The following is a 9181-nucleotide window of genomic DNA, read 5'->3' as shown; positions in this document are numbered from 1 at the left end:
AAGTAAAGGATTAGGTAATTCCATGATTCAATCAAAAGAGGTTTGCTCGACAGACAAATTTCTTGACAATTGCAGCCATTTTGCTCCCAAATCGAATTGACATCCGTTAACTGTGTTGTTTCTTTGCGATTTTTTTTTAAATATTAGTAGTAGAAATAGGAAGCAATTAGTTCACAAATACTCGACAAGTACTTAACTGCATAATTCCTTAGAACATTTATTTTAATTTTATGATGAATTTATTAACTATGCAATGATCCATTAGTGTGGCTTAAGATAGGTTTTATGAAAAGTACGGACACCAAGGAATCGTGCAATTTCGTACACCTATGAACATACGAAACCTAAACTAATTCAAAATTCATCATTCAACGTCAAAACCTCGACTATTTAATCAATTCACGTAAAAATGTAATGGAGATGCCATAACGAAATGTATTCATTGGGCATGTTAACTTATTCAGGTAAAAGTCTGGAACAGGAGTCTACTGCTAATACGTGTCCAAAAATATCGAGAGAGGTGACCACCATAACAATAATCCTAAGGCAGAAGAGAAAATTTGTATCTCTGTACGGAGATATTTTCAGTTGGAGTTGGCAATTTTCATGTGGTTGTTGTAATGTTTTTGTGCACTGAAAAAGATTTTGTGTACAGACAATGCGTGCTTACAGGAGTCCCTGTCGTGAAGACCTACCTCCGGTGTAAAACACAGATCAATGTCCGTTGATCTTCGGACCAACAAGTTGGTACCAATCGGTGAGCTGGGGTGTTCAAGTCAACCAGCCTTGGTTTGGCCGAGGAGGACTATCCATCCTCCTCTTCCATTTTCGGGTAATGGCACCCGGTTGCACGGCAACTCCACCGCGAGTTCCGTGCTTGCCTCAGAGTCCCTCTTTCATTGATTTTGATATCTCGATATCTGATTAACAAGTTAACCAGATTGAGATATTGTGTTTTTGTCGCAATTTAGGAATGTGACCAACCTTTTCTGTCCTGCAGTGTTACAACAATGTATAAAAACATTGTTAACGACGGAGCTTGGTTTTGCTTAGATATTGCTTAAAGGGCCGCACTACGTTGACAAACAGAGTGAGCTTGGCATCCAATTATGCTCCGTCTTAAAACTCCATTACAATTAAAATCAAGGGATGTTACCAACCTTTTCCGCACACAGACCTGTGAGTGCCGAGTGCCCGCCTCAACAATGCCCCTCGACATCGCTTGAGGCCACACTACGTTGACCTAGCATTGTGTGCCATATTGTCTACTATTGGCTTCCATTTTTGCTACTAATTTCGCTCCAATTTCCACTCAATTACGCAACAATTATGCTCCGATATGCCTCCAAATAAACTCCTACCACAATTAAGGGATGTGTCCAACCTTTTCCGCTCACAGACCTGTAAGTGACCGAGTACCTGCCCCAGCAACATCCTTGCATTGCAGTCCGCCATACTGCAGTGATTTGACAACGTCAAATCTTGCCACATATAGGATGTGGCCATCCACACAGCGAACGCCTCCTATTCGCTTACGCAGTCTAAAGCAGCCTCAAACATCTCAAAAGACGAGATGAGCACCGGCCCACTCGTACAATTATCGATTGTTTTTCGGCTGACGATAGACATGCGTTCCTTCACCATCTTTCGTCAACTTTTTTGCAGCTTATTTAACCGGCATATCCGGTTGTCACAAATTAAGGGATGTGACCAACCTATCATCTGCCCCTCAGGGTCAGTTTCTCAATGAAATTGGGACTGCCGTGGCAAGAATGAGACCGAATTCCCTTGGGTCTTAGGTCCCCAAGGGAAAACAAGTCTACTCAGAGCGTGTGTCATAAGTGAACTCTATTTGAAACCACAGCCACCGCGATGCTCCAACAAGGGGGCCATCCCAGGACAGGAGGTGAGACCTGAGTACAGAGCATCGTTCGATGCAGTGCACCAGATCACACTGGCTTCTCCTGCTCCCGCGGTAGCAGTTTTTATAAAGACCTTGCCTAGGGTCCCACAGGGTGATACACCGCGTCCACCCTGCTACCTTTCGAGTAAAACACCTTACTCATGGATTGGGTACCCATGGTATTATGGTCGCCTTTTACGACCGGTATACCTACCGTGGGCATATTCTAACCCCTAACCCACAGGGGGAAGATTTTGTGTACAAAGGGATTTTGCACGCATTTAATTTTGATCCCACCTCGTTGGTGGACCGGCCAGGGTAATTTTTTATAAGCTCGGCTGAAGGCCGCCAACGCAACCCGGGGTAATTTTTTGGTTTTTCGTCAATATCTTTTGAACGAGCTAACATTTTGATTGCCGCCTTCAAATTATTGTTATCGAGGTCAGTACGCGTCTTTTGACACTTCTCTCGATATTTTTGGGTGCGTATTAAATGTTGTCCTTCTGTTCTGTTAATCCCGTATGTTCGGAACATTCGTCTCGATTTTAGAATTTGCAGAATCGGTTTATTTTTGGAATATTATGCATATTCGGACCTCGTGAGGTAGTATCAAATGAACGTATTCCGAATATTCTAAATTAACGGTTTATCCGGAACGCTTCCATGAATACTTAAAGAAAAGAGCTTTCCGAAATTTCAGAATAAAAAGGTGAATACTCCCTGTGTAGCAGGACCGAACAAAAGCTTAGCTCTTCCATCAAAGTCAAGGTAGGTATAAAGTTCTAAGACAATAAACCATTTTCTTTTCTTTTGTTTTTGTCAGTTCGCTGCGCCTGCTGAGTAACGTATCACCCAATGTCGGCTTCCTGTTCAAAATCACACCATCTCAAAATATTTTAAAAAAATTTCCCAATTCAGGATTTGTCACAAAACTGCCCTATATTAGAGTTAGATTGAAGAGCGATTCATCTCAGAATACTTTTATTAACTACCTCCTATGACAAAATGCATTGAACTTATGCTCATGTAGGGAGTTTTGAAAAGAAATTTTGAGATAGTGCATTTTTCAATAAAATTCTAACGTACAGCATTCTTCAAACAATTTCTAAAAGAAGGACCAAACCAACATAACACGAAATATTTAGACGAAAATAACTACTAATATACTACCAAAGATACTTGTCTACTACAATTTCACTGAAGGGGATTGAATTATTCCCAGTTTTCCTTACTTCATAAAAGCAACCCGTCCAAATTTTTCAATTTGGGAGTGTCAAAGATCTGTCATCATTGAAGAACTAACCTCTAGTAGTTGAATCATGAGGTAATTCTATACGACAGGTCAATACGCGCCTTTTGACACCTATCTCGATATTTTTGGCCGCGTATTAGCAATGTCATGCTGTCGTATAGAATTACCAAGAATAACCTCTTGCGGAACTGTGAAAAGCTTCATGCCCGCTTTCTCCCTTCTAACGTTGCACAATCAACACTTTTCAATTTGTAAATACACACAAAAATTAAGTAAAAAATTTGCAAATATTTAAAAAACACTGCGTAGTAATAAATTTTCAAATCAAAAGTAAATAAACAAAAAATGTAAACATAAACAAAGTTTGACATTTTATAACTAACTTCGAACATATATGTAATATTTCTATATCACTACTACTGAACTGTACAGCCTGTCAAACATTACAGTACAGATATACAACGAGAGAAGGAGACAAAATCTGAAGGCTGTTGTTAAACTTTTGTAACAAAAGGTCTTAAATATATGTATATTTCAACAAGCCGTATAGCTTCTATCAATATTGTACATTAGGCTATTTCGTTCTCCAAATGAAAAAGTAAGCTTTTGTTTTCCATTAGTATTTTAAAATTTTTATTGTTTTAAGAAATCCGCAGAATAGCATTACCGATTTGTGCTGAGCGCGCAAATATACGTATGTAAATGGGAATTGCACCTTCGACGGCGTATCCATTCTAGAGGCGTCGCACAGTGGCGCCTCTGCCGTTAAAGCATGGCAAAAATCAAAAAAATCATGAAAGCGTTCGCTAAATCTAATACATGTTTCTAATAGAGAATTTTCCAGGGATAAAGAATGTACAACTGTTTTTTCACAGAAAATTATAGTTTACCAGATAGAGCCGCTCAAAGTTGACCAATTTTCAACATTGGGAAAAATTTGAAATTTTTCTTTTTTTCATTGTATTTAAAATGGTTTTGTGGGTAAATAAGGCGGCTGGTTGTCGTTTTCTTGTATAGGAATTAAAGATAATTTAATTTAGGATTGAAACAAAAAAAAAATTGTTTTTTTTTGTTTGTTAAAAGTTGGCGGATATACCTGTTTTTCAAAATGCCTATTTTTAGGCCCTTTTTAAAACTTTGATGGAAAAAAAAAAATGTTAAAATATGTGCTCCGTCAAATTAACAGTAGTTATTTGTGAAATATTCAGTTACCTAAATTCATAAAGTCTACCTGCGTCCAGCTGCAACTTCACTTTTTACATCAAATAAAGTTAAACAACCTTGGTCATAAATACGCGCCTGAGCAGGTATATATAATTCAGTACGGCCGTAAGGTCGTTTTTGTTATTGGAACTTGTTAACAACATACATTTTTTTAGTTACGAATTGTATACCTGCAATTCATTTTAATAATTTCAGTAGGTATATAAAGCTATCCATCATACAATGCACATTATCATTCGTCTTTTGGAGATTAAGGAACTAAGTATTCTGTTTACTTAAATAAAGTGAATAGTATTTTTAAATATAGTTCACAGTTTAATATTTAGTCAGATACACTCGAAGCCATTTCTAATATGTTTCTAGAAAACTGGAAACTATTTGCGGTGTTTAAATCTACAAAGTCAAGACGGGACTTCGTTGAGGCTATTATGAGAGAATTAGCGAGTGAAACAAGCATTAAAGAAAAGGAAGGCCTGGAAGAAAAAATTGGTTTAAAATACATTATGATAGAAAAAAATGGAAGGACGTCTATCGTAACAATTCAAAATTTCTAAGTAAGCATGAAAAGTGGCTAGCTGACAAAACTTTTTTGGACGAAGAAACGCCTAGCACGTCAACCAATCCATAGAAGAGTGTTCTACCTACACAAGGAAAAGGAAGCTGCCTGATACCACAAAAGCTATGGCCACAACTCATCTTTCAGAAGCACTGGCTATTAAATATAAAAAAGACGAAGAAAACGTTAAGTCGTATATAACAGAAGCAGTTGCGGTAGCAAGTCCAGTGCGACTGATGAGGATCAAAAACAGCATTCCCACACCACCAAATGCGCTACCTAGGAAATACACTCCCAAAAAAGCTTTGGCGCTGTTTATAGATCTCGGTTTAACGAAGAAAAAATATATTATATTGCGTAAGTCATTATTGCAACGTAATGCCGATATTTTACCTGGATACAAAAAAATTACTCAAGCCAAGAAAGAAGCAGTTCCTCTAAGTCCCAAAATAACCGAAGTGTCAGCTGAAATTGAGCTACAAAACCTAATGGATCATACGTCTACACGACTCCTTCAAAGTTTTACTGAAAAGTGAAGTTGAAATTACTGCCAAAGGAGCTAGCATTGATAACTAAGTGGGGCTGTGATGGATCATCAGGACAAATCACATATAAACAAAGAATAAATATAGACGATGAAACAATTACAGCTAGTAATATGTTTATGGCTTCTATTGTTCCATTACGACTAAAAGATGAAGCTTCAGAATATTGGAAAAATCCACGTCCGTCATCAACTATATTGTGCCACCCGATATTATTTAAATATGAGAAGGAGTCAGAGGAATTCAGGATGCGTGTGTAGCGGCAGCCTGTGGGTTAAGGCGATGATTAGGATGTTCAAACATCTACGTATATATCTGTGTGCATATACCAGCATAGCTACGTTCACATGTGTTAGTAACTGGTAGAAAGCAAACACATTCATAGATGTTCGAACATGTATCTGTTACTATGCGTGAAGTTTGTTCGTGAACGTTTATGTCTGTCGTTTCCCGCCAAAATAGGATTGTATGTATTGGTATCTTTCGTTCTTGAGTGAATGTGGTGAGAAAGAAATGCTTTCGATCTATGGGGTACGATCGCCAGACGATGACAGGGCATGTATTAAATTTAAAGTACATGCAAGTGAGTGCGGAAGCTACTAAAGTCGTTTTAACAGCCTGATTCTAATGTGGTAACAACTTTCTTCACCACGGCAACTTTCTTCATGTGGTAACTTTTGTACCCTTTTGGTATTCTGCCCACGAAAGTAGCCGGATAATTGTTTACCCACTAAAATAGGTGGTAACATCGATGTAACCACACAAAAGCTGTTGTTTAGAAAAAGGCAATACTGAAAAATAAAGAATTGTGAGCGCAAATAAGTAAACATAGTAGTAAAAAAGTGTTGCCTCTTGCTATACATATTTGTTTCCATGTACTTTCACAGTATATATTACAATATAGCTATGTAAAAACGTATGCTTAGATTCACATATGTATATACACATCGTCCCGCTTATTCGTTAACATCGTATCTACGAGTGACACATTTTCGGTAAAGCCATGGCAGAACCATACACGGTGGCAGCATGGTGACATACCTAAAAACATAAATAAAGATTCCATGTACTTCGTTTTTGTAAATTCGATGGACAAATGTCAAAATCGTACTGTGCCGGAAGTTGATGTATCAAATTAAATAAAAAAAGTTTATATTCAGCTGTCCCATGCTGCCACCTTGCATCGTTCCGCCATGGGCAAAGCGAAGAAACCCAACTTTTAAATTTAACCACAGACACTGGTGAGTTTTTCGGTGATGACAGCGTTTCACTTTGGCCAGAATCGCGAATAAAATAACTGGTAACGATTTTCGGTTACATAATGTTCTGGGTACTATTTTACCGGTAACGCTAAGAATCGGGCCGTAAGTGGAAATTTAGTTCTTTGTGGAAAAAAAAAATAAGTTTCGGTTTACGGTTGTTGCTAACCGCGTTATTGGCCCGTTAAGAAAACTCACACAAAGGCGGGGTAGTACTTCATGCAGGAACTTGCCACACACACACATACACTAAAGTCAACATAAAAAGCGGGGTAGTATGTTGAAGAAGACAAGAGGAAGCATACAGACGGTGCCAGGCTGAACATCAAAGGGGTAAAAGGGCATCTTGGCGCTCCTATCCTGGCACCGCAATCATTATTTGGATGATATAGCGCAGCAAAGGAGAACAACGAAGGGGAGGAGCAAGACTCGAGCTACCGCCGAGCAGAGATTAAAAATTAATCAACATTTTTTTTTGGGTTTTTTTTTTTGATTTTTTTGTTAGTATAATATTTGCATTTGGTTTTTATTAGACGATTTAGTTTTCCGCTTTTGAGATTAATTTTGATTTGTTCATTTCAATTTGAGTTGATTCATTTTCAGATTTTTTTTGGTAAATAATTTTTGTGTCACCTTAATGTAAATCTTCTCAAGCTTTTAGTTTCCTAAATTTTTTTGGGTTCAGATATACATACATACATACATAGGTACATACATATATGTGTATGTATGTAGATAATTATATGCATATCACTAGGCCTCAACTTGGCCCCTCCTGTTTTAATTTTTTGTTGTTCATATTAATTTTCCTTTTTTTTATATTTTTATTTATTTATTTAGTTTTGCCAAAAAAATCACAATTTCCTCTTTTTGTTCGTTTGCCGATCATTAGTCTTCATTCTTTATTTATCTCACTCTCTCCTTACTCATAATCTTTAGTTTACTTGCTTCCATTTTCAATAGTTTTCATAAAGTTTATTTTTATCTTTTGTTTATTTGTATCTGGTTAACTTTCGTTCCTTTTAAATTACCTTTTCTTTTTCAGTTTTTCTCTACGGGATCACGATTCCCGTTTTGTTCAGCCACTTTTTTTCTTTCTTTTTACTTAAATTAATTAAATATTTTTGTCCGCACAAGAAAGAAAAGAGGAAATATTCTGATTTGATTCGGACCGCAACCGCATGCCCGAATAAACAAAATATCTCCTCTTCCATTGTCGGTAGTTGATTGGAAAACTTCCAACATAAAGTCTCTTAGGTATATGATACATATGTATGTGCTCTTAAATTTTCAGCTACCCTCCCCCTCCGACACGGGCGCCTTCGTTGCTGGTAAGATCGGTGAGTGCTAATATTTAAGGTATCACATTTCTGAGACAATACACTATGTATACATCAGGGATGCACCTTAACGTTAAGCTAATCGTTTATCAAAAAATTTCCACCGTTTCCGTTGAAACACTTCGAAATATTATCGATAAAGAAATTATCAAGATAAATTGTATCTCGTTTTTAACCGAAACGAAAAGCTTTCGTTAACGTTAAAAACGTTAACAAAAACGTGATACTTTATGTTTGAATTGTGCTGGCAATGCTATAGCCATGATGACGCCGTAAGGTGGCAACAGCGAGCGGACATACACACACAAACTCCATGTAATTTGTTTGTGTAATTCGTTGGTGGTAATGTCAAAATACTCTGAGAAATGTTCGTACTGTCAAAATTCATGAGAAAAGTTGCAATCAGCTTGGCTAATGCTTTCACCTTTAATGACTCCGCCATCAATCAGCTTTGCCAGCATAGCTTGAAATTAATAATCAACATAAACGATTTGATTTCGTTTTGATATGGCAGAAAACCAAACGAAATCATTTCGTTAATTTGACGTTCTTAACGTTAATAAACGAAACGAAATGACTTTGTTTCGTTTATTAACGTTAATTATCGTAACGAAATGATATCGGTTCGTTGGTTAAGCATGCCTGGTATACATTTGCATATATATATGTATAAACCCATCTACCTTACAATAGGGAAGACTTTTTTTTTGAATTCGCACAAACTACAGAGGCGGTGCGATAATTCCTATTTTTGGATATCACTACTTTTATAAAATTTTCCTTTCAATTTTTTTATTCACCGCGGGCCAAACTTCTAAACACCATACCATAACAACTTGGGTTTAAATTGTTATTACGTTATTCTCTTTTTCTTTAAAAATTAATCTTTTTTGGTATTTGTTTATTCACAAGCATATAAATAGATACATACATACATATATGTATTTATTATTCATTATTATTTGAAGTCAAGGTTAGGTATTAGTAATAAGTTAGATTAATATATATTTCTTTTTTTGGATTCCAATTAATTTTAGTCTGGATTTAGTTTCCATGAATTTGTAGTTCAATTAAATTAATTATATAATAAATTAATTGAAAA

Source organism: Eurosta solidaginis, chromosome 4, assembly GCF_040869045.1.
Source record: "Eurosta solidaginis isolate ZX-2024a chromosome 4, ASM4086904v1, whole genome shotgun sequence".
NCBI lineage: Eukaryota > Metazoa > Arthropoda > Insecta > Diptera > Tephritidae > Eurosta > Eurosta solidaginis.
Note: the sequence above shows the minus strand (reverse complement) of the source record.